The sequence below is a fragment of the Gossypium raimondii genome, chromosome 11 (assembly GCF_025698545.1).
Source record: "Gossypium raimondii isolate GPD5lz chromosome 11, ASM2569854v1, whole genome shotgun sequence".
In the NCBI taxonomy this organism is placed as follows: domain Eukaryota; kingdom Viridiplantae; phylum Streptophyta; class Magnoliopsida; order Malvales; family Malvaceae; genus Gossypium; species Gossypium raimondii.
Window position 1 is genome coordinate 30,202,985 of NC_068575.1, and position 16,119 is coordinate 30,219,103.

Here is a 16,119-nt window from a genome sequence, read left to right on the forward strand (position 1 = left end):
GGTTGGATTCGCGACTCCTATGATGCGGTGTCGCGACCTCAAAGACAGTAAGTAGACGTCGCGAAGATGAAGGCTAGTGTCACGACGATGGAAACAAATTCCTTTAGCTCTTATCTCCTTTGATTCAATCTATCATCTAATAAAATATGGTTGGTCTTAAGAGACCAAAATGGCAACTCAACACAATCAATAAGTTCAATTATACATCTCAAGTCCAAAAAGATTTTAGCCATCTTAGCCATGCATGGACCATTACATTATCATTAATCCATTACTCAATTACACAACATCTACCATTTACAACCTAAAAAATGGTTCAACCCTAGGTACATGCCATTTATCGATATGTAAAGATCTATACAAACTTTGTTGAGTTGAGAGTAGCAACCTAGATGCTGAATTCACCTTTTGAGACTTCGAGGTCCACCTATGTGCACGGAATAAACAAATCATTTATTGAGTGATAAAGCTCAGTAATACTTTCATGATTCAAGTCAATATAACACAAACACTAAACTAATTGCATACTATCAATTTAAGATCAATCTTTAGCCATTTCACATAAACTTTCATGCCAAAAGCTTCCATTAACATATAAACTATGCATATAACCATTTTGCACATCATTTCATTTGATAATAACATTTAAACTTATCATATTATAACATTCAACAACAAGGTTTAAATATCTTCATTTCACAATATACCAATTTCTTATTTCTTCAATTCAACTCATTCTTGAGCCTATTGATTTGTATTATTTACACATTAGCCCTCCGATCTCATATAATCGGCTCGCATGGTCTTTCATATGCTATCTGTATTCGTTTATTACAATATTCATTTGTATCACGAAATCATATTATCAATTCAATTCGAATATCATTTATCCAATTTACATTTTATATCTCGATTAACTTGACTTGGACTCGAACGGATACACGATTTCCAATCAACACACCAATTTGGCACCCAGTACCTTATTGAAATGTCTAAAGTAAATAAATTGCGCCCAGTTCTTATCAATATAATCAAAATAAAGGGTGTGCCTAGAACTCATCAGAACATTTGAAGGAAAATGCGTCCAATGCTCATCGACATATAGTCAAAGTAACTCATACTCAGTCTATCCTATGGCATGCCAACTATATCCTACTTTGCCCGAACATTTAATAAGATACCAATGATCCAATTTTCATTACACAATCCAATTCATATATCATTCACATTCAATATCATAGTCTCATTTCAATCTATCATCAATTCAAAATTATCTCATGTCACATAATATGTTTCATTCAATTTCATATCACATATAGCGTATTAATTAATCATGCTACTTTTTATTTTCTTCAATTTAGTCCAATATCTCAATATTTAACATCAACCACAACAAATCAATTCATACGGCAATCATATACTCACCTCGATACAAAATCATGTAATTAACATGACTATGCAAACAAATATATTGATCTCGAATCATAAAAGTACAAATCAAATCCCCGCGTCAGTCGTCAACGACCCTCGCTTTTCCTTTCCCTCTCAACGACCCGACATCGTCTTTAGCTACGTACGACAATACAAAAAATAAACAATATCAATTTTCATCCAATTCACATTCAAATACATGGTTAGTCATATTTTTTATTTTATTCAATTTAGTCCCTAAGCTCGGGATATGTATATCTTTCGATATCTAGCTTCAGATTAAAATTTGATTCACATTCATTCATTAGAGACCCTATACGTTCTATTCCTATTCTAATTTCATTGCAGATTTTGAATTTATTCAATTTAGTTCCTAATGTTACAAAGTTATCTATCGCTTATTTAGCTTTACAATTTTTATCATGATTTAAGCTTAATTTCTATAAATTTCAAGCCTAATTCATCAATTTCTCAACAATGACAACTTGCTAAAATTAAACAATTGAACAAATTAATACATGGGCTAGCTAAATCAAGCATTCCTAATATAATTTCATTGCAGATTTTGAATTTATTCAATTTAGTTCATAATGTTAGAAAGTTATCTATCAAGCTTATTTAGCCTTACAATTTAGTTCTTGTCATGATCTAAGCTTAATTTCTATAAATTGCAAGCCTAATTCATCAATTTTTCAACAATGACAACTTCTTCAAAATTCAACAATTGAACAAATTAATACATGGGCTAGATAAATTAAGCTCCCATGATCATAAATATATAGAAATCAAAGCAAATGGACTTAGAGACTTGCAATAGGTGACTGAATGTTTAAAGAAAAGTTTGAAGATTTCTTAGTTTTTAACAATGGTGGACGGTGAGAAGAGTGAAGATGATGGTGGTTTCATCTTTTTTTCCCCCACTAACTATAACTTATATACTTAGATTAAGTTATAATTAATCTTAGTTAATTAGTTTAACATTTTTATTATACTTTAATTACTATTAGTTAAACTTAGTGATAATTACCATCATTATCCACTATCTCAAGATTAATATTTGTTAAATGACCATGTTAGCCCTTTGGATGATTGCTATATAGGTTCCCCAGCTTTTTCTTAATTAAAATTCAATATCGATTTGACTTTTACAAATTAGTTCTTGAGCTTTAATTAACTACTCTTTTGGCTAAATTACTTAACTGAAATTCATTTCATTTTGTATATTAATCCATAAATATTCCTATTTTATATTTAGAAAATTGGTTTATAAAATAGGGTTTCAAAACTGTATTTTTGACACCATTGAAATTGGTCGTTTAAATCTAAATGTAGATTCCGAGTACAAATAATTTTAAAATATTTTTCTAAAATATAAAATATTATTCTCCATAAGGGTGTATTTTCACAATTTAGAAATTAAATTTTAATAAAATTATATATTTTAAAATAATATAAATCCATATTCATATATTATTTATTGTAAGATTATATGTTGTTCATTATTTGAGAAAACTATAATCAATTAGTATAATTTTTTGTCAATTTAGAAATCTATACATTTATATACTATATATAAAAGTAGTATCCAAACCCTTCATCTTTTTGACACTTGTCCAACCAACCAAACAAAGTATTTTTTATGAGATTTTTAATCAATGTTATAATTTTAGTTTTAGTCCTTAAAATATGCTCAAAATTGATTTAGACCTTTCTTCTACTTATGTCACGGGGATAGAACTATAGCCTGACAAACCACATGACCTTAGGCGATTTTTTGGGTTCAAATCTGCCTAGGTCAGCCTTATACTAGAAGAATGAAAGTTCTTGCAAAAATTCTCTAAGGCACCAAAGCAAACCAGAAGAAAAGTTGAAAGAGAAAGAAGCTATGAATGAATAAAAACGTCACAGAAAAATAGCGCACACCAAGTGTTTGAGTAAATGCTTTCAAAAAAGTAGTCTATTACTTTAAAGGTTTACAACTGAGAGATTACAAATGAGGGGGAAGATCTCTATTTATAGTTGAGCTCCCCCATATCTAACAATACAGATCAAATTACATCAAAAATTGAGATTAATGCTTATATACAAGATAAGAGTCTTAAGGGAATTAAACTATATACATCTTTATCTATTAGGATTTACAATAATTACCTTGGTAACTCTAGTTTTACTGGAGTGTTTCACTGGGCCACCAAGGCTTCAAGTAGATGGGCTTGTCCATGGGTTCCATGAATTGGGCCAATTCAGTTGGATTAAAAGAGCCCTATTTGATCAATTGACCTCTGATTTGCCATAATTTGATAGGTCAAATTAGGCTCTCCGTTATACTTAAGGAGCTTATTCTTAACCAATTTAGGTGTCTTTTTTTACTCTGTTGAGTTTTAGTTTTTATAGTTAATAAATTTTTTTTTGTTTATTTTATGCCATTTTGAGACTGAAATTGGCCAAATGTGTCATCGGGGGACCTATTGATATGATTGAGTGGAGTAAGAAGTTGACAATGGCCCAAACTTGAAGAAATCATCATTCAGAAGGGGGTATTACGACACTGAGGCCATGAAAGTCGTGATTCCCTTGACAATGCTGAAGTGAAGAAAATTGAGATAAACTTCAGTGATATTGTGGTACCGAGGAGTGGGTATCATGACACCAAGACCTCCAAGATCACAATGTAGCCAATGTTTTGGGTATTGCGACACCTAAAAAACTATAGGGCAATTTTCCAAACAAGCTTAAGTCTTTTTATTTAAGGGCATAATGGTTAATATTAGGTTAAATGTTAGTATATTATAAATACTAATTTATAAGCTTTTGATTTTAGATTTTGTTGGCTAAACATTTTCTCCTTAGTTTCTTAGTTCGAGTTTAGATTTTAATTTTTTAGTTTCTCTTCTTTTTGTTTTTGTTGTAGTATTTTAGTTCTTCATTTTTCTTGGAACATTATGGATGAAGATGTATTAAATGCTTGTACTTCATTGGATGTTTATCTATTAATGAGCATTTTCTTAATCCTTATCTTTTATATTTATGCGCATTATGTGTTTGTTAACATGCTTGTGTGGAATTTAAGTTTAATAATATATTTAATTGATTTATTGGTTGATTGATGAGTGGGTTACTTAGCTAAGTTATTATCTATGCCTTGATTGGTTGTTTGTTGAAGTGTATTAAATTGCATATTATACTAGAATTGACGCTTCTAGTTGAAGATTTAGATAGACGAGACTGATAGGAGACCCTATCGTGTAGGACTTTGGTACACTTGTCCCGAATAGTGGAGCCAAGATGAGAGCTTAGGTGGTATCTCCTAGTTTAGGATGAGACCAAGAAGAGATTCCCAGCTAAGAGTGGAAAAGAATATAATCATCATAAATTTATTAGCTTAGTTAGTAATCCATGACTCATTTACATTGTTTCCGGTAAAAAAGAAGAAAATTAGTTTGGTATTTTTATTTGTTAATTTTGATATAGCTCAAATATTATTTTATTTGAATTTGCACTAATAATTTCCAGCTTGATTATATTAGTTATTGCTTAACTTGTAATTAACTTGATAAACATATTTACTAATTTGACAATCCTTTAGGTTCGATTCTTGGAATACTTAAAGTGTTCCATTATAATAGTTCTAAATATTATACTTGACCTACCAGAATTGCAGTAAAGGAACTTTTAAATTATTTAATATTGTAGACTAATAGCCTCGGTGGACGCACACTGGGGCGTGGTCAACCTCCTGGGATATTTTGTATGCATTCGTCACGGACTTTGATCCGTGACCCATGGCATTCTCCCCTACTCATTCTTACAAAGCCCTTGTTGCGTTCTTGGAATGAAACTGATTTGAATCATCTTTGAATTATCTCAATGCCTTGGCTGATTCTCGACTAGCCTCTTTGTCGGGTAGTTCCGCCCCTCAGAATATTTTCCTTGGGTTATGTCTCCATCGTCATTTAACTCAAACTATATTTCTCTCTTGTGCATCTCGAGCGTAAGAGGCCATCACTCTTACTTGCCCCCATTGTGACTTAACTTGATTAGGATCACCTTGGTCCTTACAAATAAGCTCCGAAATATCCACACTGAGCACTAGGTTAACCTTGAGTATTGTTGCAAACTTTAGTTTGTGATAACTCTTGAAAAGAGTTATATTTCATACCTGTAAACCTAGCTAATTTCTTGTACTTAGGTACATTTAGTTGCATTTTAGGACATTTTATTTGTATTTTCATCATTTCATTAGGAGCTTGGACTGTGTTTAAATATTAAGTACTTTTAATTGCTTGTGCTAGAGCTGTGTTTGGTGGTTTGGCAGGTATAGATTGAGGAATGAGAAAAAAAGGAGTGAAGGTTTTTTGGGGCAAAAGGTTGGATATTTTGTCAGCACAGATGTCGTGGCAATTCTAGGAAGACCGAGTCAACACTCAACACACACCAGTTTCAGCCCAACTGTACTTGTACTAGAAAAAGCTGCCCAAAAAAGAGGAGAAGATAATCTTAGGTTGTTGAAAACATAATTTAAAAATAGGAGAGTATAAACATGGGTTGTTGGATTTACCCAAGGGAAAAAGCTAAAAAGAGCCAAAGGAGGAAACCCTAAACAAGAACAAGGGTGGAGATCTATAGGCGAAACTAGAGGGTGGTAGTTGAGTAGAGACGAAAAGAGGAAGACGAAGGCAGTCCCTTTTAGCCGCCACAGGACACTGTGCCATTGAGTGTAAACTGGACACACGAAAGTTGCCTTCCCGTCATTCTTCTGTTATTTCTGAACTATTTATCCATGAATTGATTTGATGAAAATGACGTTGAATGATATTTTGGTTTTGAATTTTATTGGCCAACCCATGAGCTAAATCTCATATGGTTAGGATTATATGATGAAACATTTATTTTCTCTAATGGTTGAAACATAAATCTGAATTAATTTACGGTTTCATTCAATTATTTTTATTTCTAAATTGTATGCGTGAAATCCCTAGACAAAGACGGTTGTCAAACATGCCCATAAACTAATTTAATTCTAAAAATGTTGGATTAGTTGGATCAAAATTGAATGATATGAGCAAGTAGTCGATAGATAGTTGCAGTACTCTTTAGACATAGAGCAGTGTTCGTATAGAAGGAAACAGTACAGGGTACCCTATTAAAGGCCTATAGACACAGGCAAGGTAACTTGAAGTTTTTGCTCTTGAAAGAAACATAACACTTTAGAACTCTTCTAAGCAGTAGATTGATTACGATTTTGTCGAGGCATTACTGATAGTAAGAGTAGATTCTTAGTAATTCCAACCTTTCCTATCAAGATTGTATATCCGTTATCCCTTACCGTAGTGTTTTTTCCATTGCATCCTTATTTGTTTACTTGTTCAGTTACATAGTAATAGTTACGTCATCATTCTCATAATTGCCACTGCATTTTTACTCTTGTTTTGCCATAGTATTTCCAAGTATTCATTAATTCCACATACTGCATACATCATTATTCCTTTTAATTGCCACTGCATACTTACCATAGCTTTACCATAGCATTAATCACATTTTGTTATAATAACTTGACCACTTTAGTGCCTCAATTCGACCTTCATGGGAATGATACTCACTTGTCACTTGTTACTTGATCCGATGTGTATACTTGCACAATTCACATATCATATTCACGTGTGACAAGTTTTTGGTGCCGTTACCGAGGATCCACAATTTGGTGTAATTTGGTTTGGTTTTTTTACTTAATTCCATTAGTTTTATTTGACTTAGTTTACTTTAATTTCCACAAGTTTGCCATCAGTGCATTAGAAGAGGCATTCCTACTAACAAAGAATGTCCTTTTGACCCAGAGATCGAAAGAACTTTACGAAGAAAGCATAAAGAACTGCGAAAAATGGCTAGGAATGGGAATGATCCCGGTCTCAATGATAATCTAAATAGTCAAGATGTTAATCCTCCTGTTTAAATGGTCAAAGCACTAATCCTCATGTTTGTAGGGCAATAGATGACTGAGATAGACCAATTCGAGAGCATGTTGTTCCAATTTTGGATGACTTGAATCTAGGGATAGTCAGACCACAAATACAAGCTCAGCAATTTGAGTTGAAATCTGTAATGTTCCAAATGTTGCAAATAGTAGGACAGTTCGATGTACTACCCACTAAGGATCCAAGACTTCATTTAAGACTTTTTCTAGAGGTTTGTGACTCATTTAGACAATAGAGTGTTCCTGGAGACGCTCTACGACTTAAACTATTTAAGCATGGTTGAATGCTTTGCTGTCGGGGAGAGTGACATCATGGAATGATCTTTGCCAGAGGTTTCTGCTACGATATAATCCCCCAAATATGAATGTGAAGCTCAGAAATGACATCACGTCTTTTTTGCACTTAGAGGATGAAACATTATATAAAGCTTGAAAACAATTTAAAGATTTAATTTGGAAATGTCCGATGCATGGATTTCAACACTAGACTTAGATGGAAATATTCTATAATGGGTTGAATGCAGATACGAGAATGGTAGTTGATGCATCTACCAATGATACATTATTGGATAAATCTTACAACGAAGCATATGGGATTTTGGAAAAGATTGCATACACTGACTATCAGTACCCTACCACAGGAGTTGGGATGTACAAGAGAGCTGCTGGTACCATGGAGCTGGACGCAATTACGTCATTGATAGACCAGGTATCTTCTTTAGCTAATATGATCAAAATAATGAAGAAGCCCACTAAAACTTAGAAGATGAAACCAGTCAAACTATCATGCATTTATTGTGGCGAAGATCATATGTTTTATGATAAATGCCCATTAAACCCAGCATTGGTATGCTACATGGGTAACTTTAAGTGAAATAATAATCCCTATTCCAACACTTACAATCTGGGGTGGAACTAGTATCCAAGTTTTAGTTGGAATAATTAAGGTGCGGGGAGTTCACACCATGTTGCAAGATAAAATATCCACAATGCACCGCCCAGTTATAATCATCTGATGCTGAGACAAAATGCTCAACAAGCTCAGGTATCATCTTCTAATTCTATTGAATCTTTGTTGAAGGAGTATACGGACAAAAATAATAATGTGATTCAAAGTCAGGCTGCATCTCTTCGAGCTCTTGAAAATCAAGTGGGGCAAATAGTGAATGCTCTAGATTCAAGGCCATAAGGAGCATTGTCAAGTGTTATTGAAAATTCGAGAACTTAAGGGAAGGAGTAGTGCAAGCCCATCACTGTTAGAAGTGGGACTTAGTTTGATGAAGTTGTTCAAGATGCCACAATAGAGAAAGGAAAATCTAGCCGCAATTAGCAAAATATCTCATAACCTATTGAAGAACAGAAAACACCTGAAAAGGATACAGAGAGAAATGTTATGGAAAAATCAAGTTATGTTGCCAACAAAAATGCCACAACAAAACAATATCAACAACCAGAAGGAAGACCACCTTTTTTTTCGTCAGTGATTCCATAATTCTAAACAGAACATTTAGTTTAAAAGGCTTTTAGATATTTTGAAGCAACTGCACTTCAACATACCATTAATGGAAGCTTTGGAGCAGATGCCCAATTATGTGAAATTTATGAAAGACATATAGTCAAAGAAGCACAAATTGGGAGAGTTTGAGATGGTTGCTCTCACTAAAGGGTGCATAACAATGTTGATGAATAAACTACCTCTAAAGCTGAAGGATCTAGGGAGTTTTATTATCCCCTGTTCAATTGGAAAACATTATGTTGGTAAGGCGTTATGTGATTTAGGAGCGAGTATAAATCTAATGCTTATGTCTATTTTTAGGAAGCTAGGAATTGGGAAAGCAAAACCTACTAAGGTGACTTTGCAATTAGCTGATCGATCCACTCCCATCTAGAAGGTAAAATTGAGGACGTGTTGGCAAGAGCAGATAAATTTATATTTCTTGCTGATTTCCTTATTTTCGAATTTGAAGCTGATCAAAATGTGCCAATTATTCTTGGAAGACCTTTTCTTGTTACAAGTAGAACTTTAATCGATGTGCAGAAAGGTGAATTGACCAATCATGTTTAATGTATTTAATGCATTGATGACAATGAAGAATGCGGTGCCATTGACTTGATAGGAGCAGCAGTGGAGGAAGAGTTCATGAGATTTCGCCACAACAATTCTGATAGTGATGAAGATTCATTTGAGCGGAGACCCTTGTTCACTTTGTTGGAAAAAAATAGACCTTTGAATTTTGATGAACAATGATTGGCAGCTCTTCTATATCCACATGGAGCTATTGATGTCAAGAACATGAAAATAGGGGACACATTTAAAGTTAATGAACATCCTTTGAAGCACTATTGGGGTGCTCATGTAGAGCGAGACAAACAGTCCATTGATCTTCGAGATATTTAACTTTAACATCTTGAAAATTATTTTTATTTTTATTTTCATCTTGTCAATTTAGATTTCTTTTAGTTATTTCTGTTTCTTTGTTTAATAAACTACAAAAAGGGATGGCGTCGGTGACACAGTGTAACAACCCGGTTTAAGCTAAATCAGAATAGTGGTTTTGGAACCAAAAATCAGAAGTCATAAAATTATTTTAATATTATTTTTGGTATTTACAGCATGTTATTTGATATGTGTGAAAATTTCGTGGTTAGTTAATTTGATAAAAGGACTAAATCGCGTATAATGAAAAAGTGGCATACTAAGTGTTTAATTATTTATTTGCTATGATTAATTAAATATGAGGTCCTTATGATGTGATTAGACCATAATGGATTTTAATGGCTTGGCATTTGTGTAATTATTAATGTTTTAAAAGGTTAAAATAGTAATCAAAGTTAAATTAAAATAAAACAAATTAGGTTGTCATCTTTCTTTCATCATTTTGAACCGAAAGTAAAAGCTTGGGAAGCCATTTTTGGAGTTTTTGCATTCGACAGTCTTTCATGCTTGATTAGGGTATGTTTTGAGCTTGGTTTTTGATCATTTTTACGTTTTTGAGATTGTTGCTTCGTATACTAACTAGCCCGTGTTTTAATTTTCAAAATTTTTGATGATTTTGTGAAATGCCATTGATGAATATTCAAGATTTTTGATGTTTGATGATGCAAAATAAATATTTGATGTTAGATTATTATGTTTAATTAAGTGATTTTTGATAAAATTTTTTATTAAGGATTAAATTGTGAAAATTGATAAGATGTAAAATAAATAGAATTTATGGATTGCTATGGACATAGGGAAGATCCTACCAAGCATGAGTATATTGAAATTTTGTGTATTTTGTGTTATTTTGAAATAGGGACTAAATTGTAAAAATGTGAAAATTTAGGGGCAAAAGTGTAAAGTGCCCAAATGTATGTTTTGGATTAAATTGAATATATTAATGATTGAATAAGCTGAATTTGATATTATATAGATCAAGAAAAGTGGAATTCAGACCTAGATTGGGGAAAAACTAAAGTTATCGACTAAACGACTCGATTCATCGTCTTAGCATCCCAGGTAAGTTCGTACACGTTGAACATTTTTACAATTTTGTTTTTAATGCTTTGTTATTTCATAAAATGTATACACGAGAATAGATTCACGTTTAACGATAAATTGACTATGTTTAGCACTTAGTATGAAATTCGAGATAGCTTCGGCTATTTATGACACTTAGTGTGCGATTTGGAATAACTTCGGCTATATATGGCACTTAGTGTGCGAGACTGAGAAAGCTTCGGCTATGTAAGGCACTTAGTGTGTGAGATTATAATAGCTTCGGCTATATGATGGCAATTAGTGTAAGAAACATTGAGTGTTCGATAATGTTACGAGAAGGTTTAAGTTCGTTATCAATTTGTACAGGGATATACAAGTAAGTAGAAAGTTCAAATAGGAAAGGGTAAGATTTTGCACATAAGTATATGAATAAGCTTATGGAAGGTTTGATATTATCATGAGTTATACATTAATTGTTCAAATTACTGATTTGTGTTTTATGAATTGTTGAGTATATTTAGTACGAACTTACTAAGCTTTGTAGCTTATCCTGTTTGTTTTTCCTGTGTTATATAGATTTTGAAATCTAGCTCGAGTTCGGGAATCCTTTAAGAACACCGTCACACTATCGATCACTATTTCGGTACCTTATAAATTTGTACTTTCGACTTATGGCATTATAGGCTAATTTCGATATGGTACATTTTGATTAGTGAATATACAACCATGCGAAAATGGCTTAATAATACTGTTAATGTGTGTGAATATTGTGCCATGTATTGAGCTCATTTTGGAAGTATGTTATATAGTATATAATTGTGTGATAATAAGTATGTCCAAATAAGTTTTCCAATTTCGTTTCTTAATGTTCGGATATGAATATTAAGTCATGGTACAAATGTGTTTCAGAGACATTAAAATGTGGTTATGTCGCATATTACTATGATATTCAAATGTGGCTATTTTTATATGTTATAATGCTGTCCATTTTGAGCATATTGATGCTGTCTAATTTGATGTATAATGCTGTCCATTTTGAGTATATTGATGTTGTCCAATTTGATGTATAATGTTGTACATTTTGAGCATATTGATGCTGTCCAATTTGATGTATAATGCTGTCCATTTTGAGTATATTGATGCTGTCCAATTTGATGTATAATGCTGTACATTTTGAGCATATTGATGCTGTCCAATTTGATGTATAATGCTGTCCATTTTGAGCATATTGATGCTGTCCAATTTGAGCATATTAAAGCTGTCCATTTTGAGTATATTGATGTTGTCCAATTTCATGTATAATGCTGTCTATTTAGAGCATATTGATGCTGTCCAATTTGATGTATAATGCTGTCTATTTTGAGCATATTGATGCTATCCAATTTGATGTATAATGCTGTCCATTTTGAGCATATTAATGCTGTCCAATTTGATGTATAAATGCTGTCCAAAACAGGGTAGGTTACTTATATTTGTATTATGTTGCATAGTTAGTAATTTGTTAATGAAATAAATGTATACAAATAGATGTTTTGATATTTGCTCGGTATATGATATGTACTGATAAATGTTTAAAAATGTTTTAAGTATTTGAATGATATACAATTTTGATTAGTTAAATGGTAATGAAAGGGTTGAAATTCTAAACATGATTTGAAAATGTAATTTAATTAGTAAAGTATGATTGATATTTGGTGTGGATTGTTAATGACCTATGTTTTGTGAATAAATTGTTTTGATCATTAGGTGAGATAATTTAGGGTTTAAATATATATATTTACATACATGTGACGCATATTTATATACAACTATGGTATTTGGTTCATTTTGTTAATTATGAGATTTCAATATTTAGTAATGCTTCATAACCCTAATCTGGCGACGAATACGGGTTAGGGGTGTTACACATAGAGTCTATTGAGACGAATCCTGCCAATAAAGAGAATGCACCAAAAGCACTAGAGGAAGAACCAGAACAGAGTCTGTCAGCATTGAGATTGATCGTGAGGATGAAGAGGAAGTAGAGGTATAAGGTTGCTGCTCGTCAATCAACCTGTCGGATAGAATGAAGCATCTACAATGCAGTCCAAGCAAGGAAATTTTTCTTTTTCTTTCATACATATTGCATTGCATACATTTTTCCATGAAATTGTCTATATATAGATAGTTTGCATATATCTATTCATGCATTGAAGATAATGCATCCCTTAGGTTTTGGGGTGTATTGTGCATTTACGTTGCATTATGTATCTAGTATGTATATTCAACCTAGTATAGTTAAGTTGTTTTCCAATGCCATGTGATTATTAAGTACTATTTTGTCTAAGAGAAGTTCAATCGTTACTTGTGATGTTCGATGATGAGCTTTTATTCTTCAGTATATCTAGAACATGTGATAATGGATGAGACGAGTTTAGGTTGGATTGTGTGAAAATTAATTCTTAAAAATGAGGTGTCCTATACTCAATTTTTTTTCGTTTTTGATTATAGCGAGCGTTTTCTGATGAACTTAGGGTTTTTGAAGCTAAACTCAGTCATTTTGCCACGACATTACTTAAATAAAGGACAGCAGGCACTCCATTGCTTAGATTGCCGAGTAAGTCACCCTTCTAGTCAAAAGCATGATGTTGCAAAAAAAGTCGTGCTGACTTACTCGGCAATCTAAGCAATGGAGTGCCTGCTGTCCTTTATACTCACTCCATTGTTTAGGTAACAAATGAAATGAGTGCATTAAGAGATATTTGCTTTGGCCAAAAAGAATACATGTGTATTTAGGAAATTTTATTTTTAGGGACAAACTTTCTGCACTACCTTTATTGTAACGAACCTTTGACATTCGACTAAGTTTTTAGAGAAAAAAGATTTCTGAGAACTGATGTATAAGTTATTCTTTTAATAGGTTAATAGTACAAGATAGTCATATGCAAGGGAAAAAATTTGTGCATTCATGTATTCATATGTATTTTGCTTGAGTACAAGCAGTTTGTAAGCATATTAGCTTTTTGGCTTCAGAACTCTAAAAGGGACCCTGTATCTTTGCCAAGCCGACGGTAAATCATAATCTGAAACACTAGATAAGTGTTTGAGATGTACGTCGTTCATAACATTTACTCTATTTAGTTATCCAACTTGCATCACTACTTTTTCCACAAAGTCTAATGCACAACCCACATCTCTCATAGGTGGTAACCCTAATGATAACTCAACAGACTTCATATCAATTTTTTGCCTCTCTAGCATTTCCAAGGTGGCCTTTGTAGCACTCCTACAATCTACTGAGCCAATGTTCTTTCCACCATGAATATCCTAGGCTAGTTGGATTACCGACAATACACTGAGCAAACCTTTCATGTCTTGACTCACCGGCACAATGCATTGTTGTTGTCGAGTATCCAAGATACATATACAATCAGAAAAAAGGAACCAACAGAGCATTAATATTGTCAGGGAAATTCAAGCCAAGAACAAAGATCAAATCATCCTATTGAATTACTTTGAACTCTTCATTGCCTTTCCATTGACTGATTTGTAGCTCAACTCCTTGTGCTACTCCCACTATTGGGGCCTCTTTGAATTTATAGCTTTTATTTATCTTCTTTAGTGACTCTGAGTAGGTTAGATCGATCTAGGCAATCCCGCATCCTATACGGACCATAACATAAGATGCACTTCACTGCCTTTTCTCATTCTTTTTGATCTTCTTGGCTTCGACAGACTGCACGATCAAACCAAATCTCATCATTGCTTTCCTTGGCTCATCATCCCCTTCAATGGTAGAAAGCATAGATTTCTTTGGATAATCCCTCACTATATGCAGACTGTCGTAACTGATGCATTTCATTGGCCCCTTTGGTTTGTTATTGAGCTTCCATTTCCCATTATGTGGTTTTCCATTACCATTAATCCTACCATTGCCACCATTGCCTTTTTTAAATTGTCCCTTGATTTGCCACAAATCGTTGTGGCAAGTTACAACATTTTCGGCACTTAACAAGCTTATTTTCTAGCCGTTTTAGATTATTTTGCTACATTTTCCATTTTTATTAGCTTGTGTTTAATTTTAGTAAAATAAGCGTTTTCACACATATTTTGGAAAAGTAATGACCTAATGGGCCAATACAGGCCTTAGGAAGGACTAACAAGTCAATTTAGTGTGAAGGACACTATTTTTAGGCCAAGAACATCAGGGACGATAACAATGTCATGAAACTAGCATGTGGTGTCACAACACAACACTTTGAAGCCAAAGAAGTCACCTATGAAGTTCAATGTCGTGACACGATCTTGTGGTGTCGTGACACCAAAGCAATGAAATGTAAAATAAGTCAAGGGTGTTTTCGTCTGTACAACACATTTTATCCAGCCTTATGGTTTGTATTTGACCTAGTTAGAGCAAGAAACATTGCAATAAATAAAGTCATATTTAGGTTAAGTTTAGAGGGCCATTATTTAGAGAGTCATTTTAGATTAGAACTCTAGGATTTAATTTTAGTTTTAGTTTCTTTTCAATTTATTCTTTTATTTCTAAAAATAAAATTGTTCTTCTTGTTCTGACTTGGATTCGATTTGGATCCAAGCTTTCCTTCATTTAGTATTATAAATTTCAATTTTGTTTTTAATTGCAACCAGTGTTATCTTAGTAATTGTCAAAGGAATTTCAGCTTTCGCGCGTATCTCGATATTAAAATGAATCAATATCTCTATTCCCTTTCTTTATTTAAATATTTTCTTTGTATGTTTAATTTTAGTTTAGGGAAAATTCCATCTAGATCTATGAGTGGCTAATTTCCTTAGGGGATTAACGATCAGAGATGGGAGTAATTAACAGAAGAATTAGGGTTTGTTTTAGTTGGCTTAAATTATGTATTCTTAAACCCTAGGAAGTAATTTAGGTAAATGAGGTCGAGAGAATAGTGTATCGAGTAGCTCATAAGTTATCCTAGGAAGTAACTGGTTAGTTATTAGTTAATTCAAAAAAACTCAAGTTCTGAAGTTAATTAGGAACATTGACATGAGTGAATCTTCTTCTTGTTTATTTGAGTTAATTTCAAATGTTAATGTAACACCCCTTACCCGTATTCGATGCCGGAATAGGGTACGAGGCATTACTAGAACACATACAATTTGCATACGTATTAAACCGAGTTACAAAATTTCATTCAAATTAAGGTTTTCCAAATTATTAACATGCTTTTATAAATCTTTACATTATAACTTCAGAATACTATAATTATAA

The 16,119-nt window shown here is 32.9% G+C and overlaps 1 non-coding gene across 1 annotated transcript; it reads right to left on the reverse strand.

Annotated features, from left to right (window-relative positions):
* Positions 1-7,772: 7,772 nt before the first annotated feature.
* Positions 7,773-7,879, reverse strand: LOC128035040 (small nucleolar RNA R71). Its single transcript, XR_008191444.1, has one exon. It is a non-coding gene; the product is annotated as a small nucleolar RNA R71 (small nucleolar RNA).
* Positions 7,880-16,119: the final 8,240 nt, after the last annotated feature.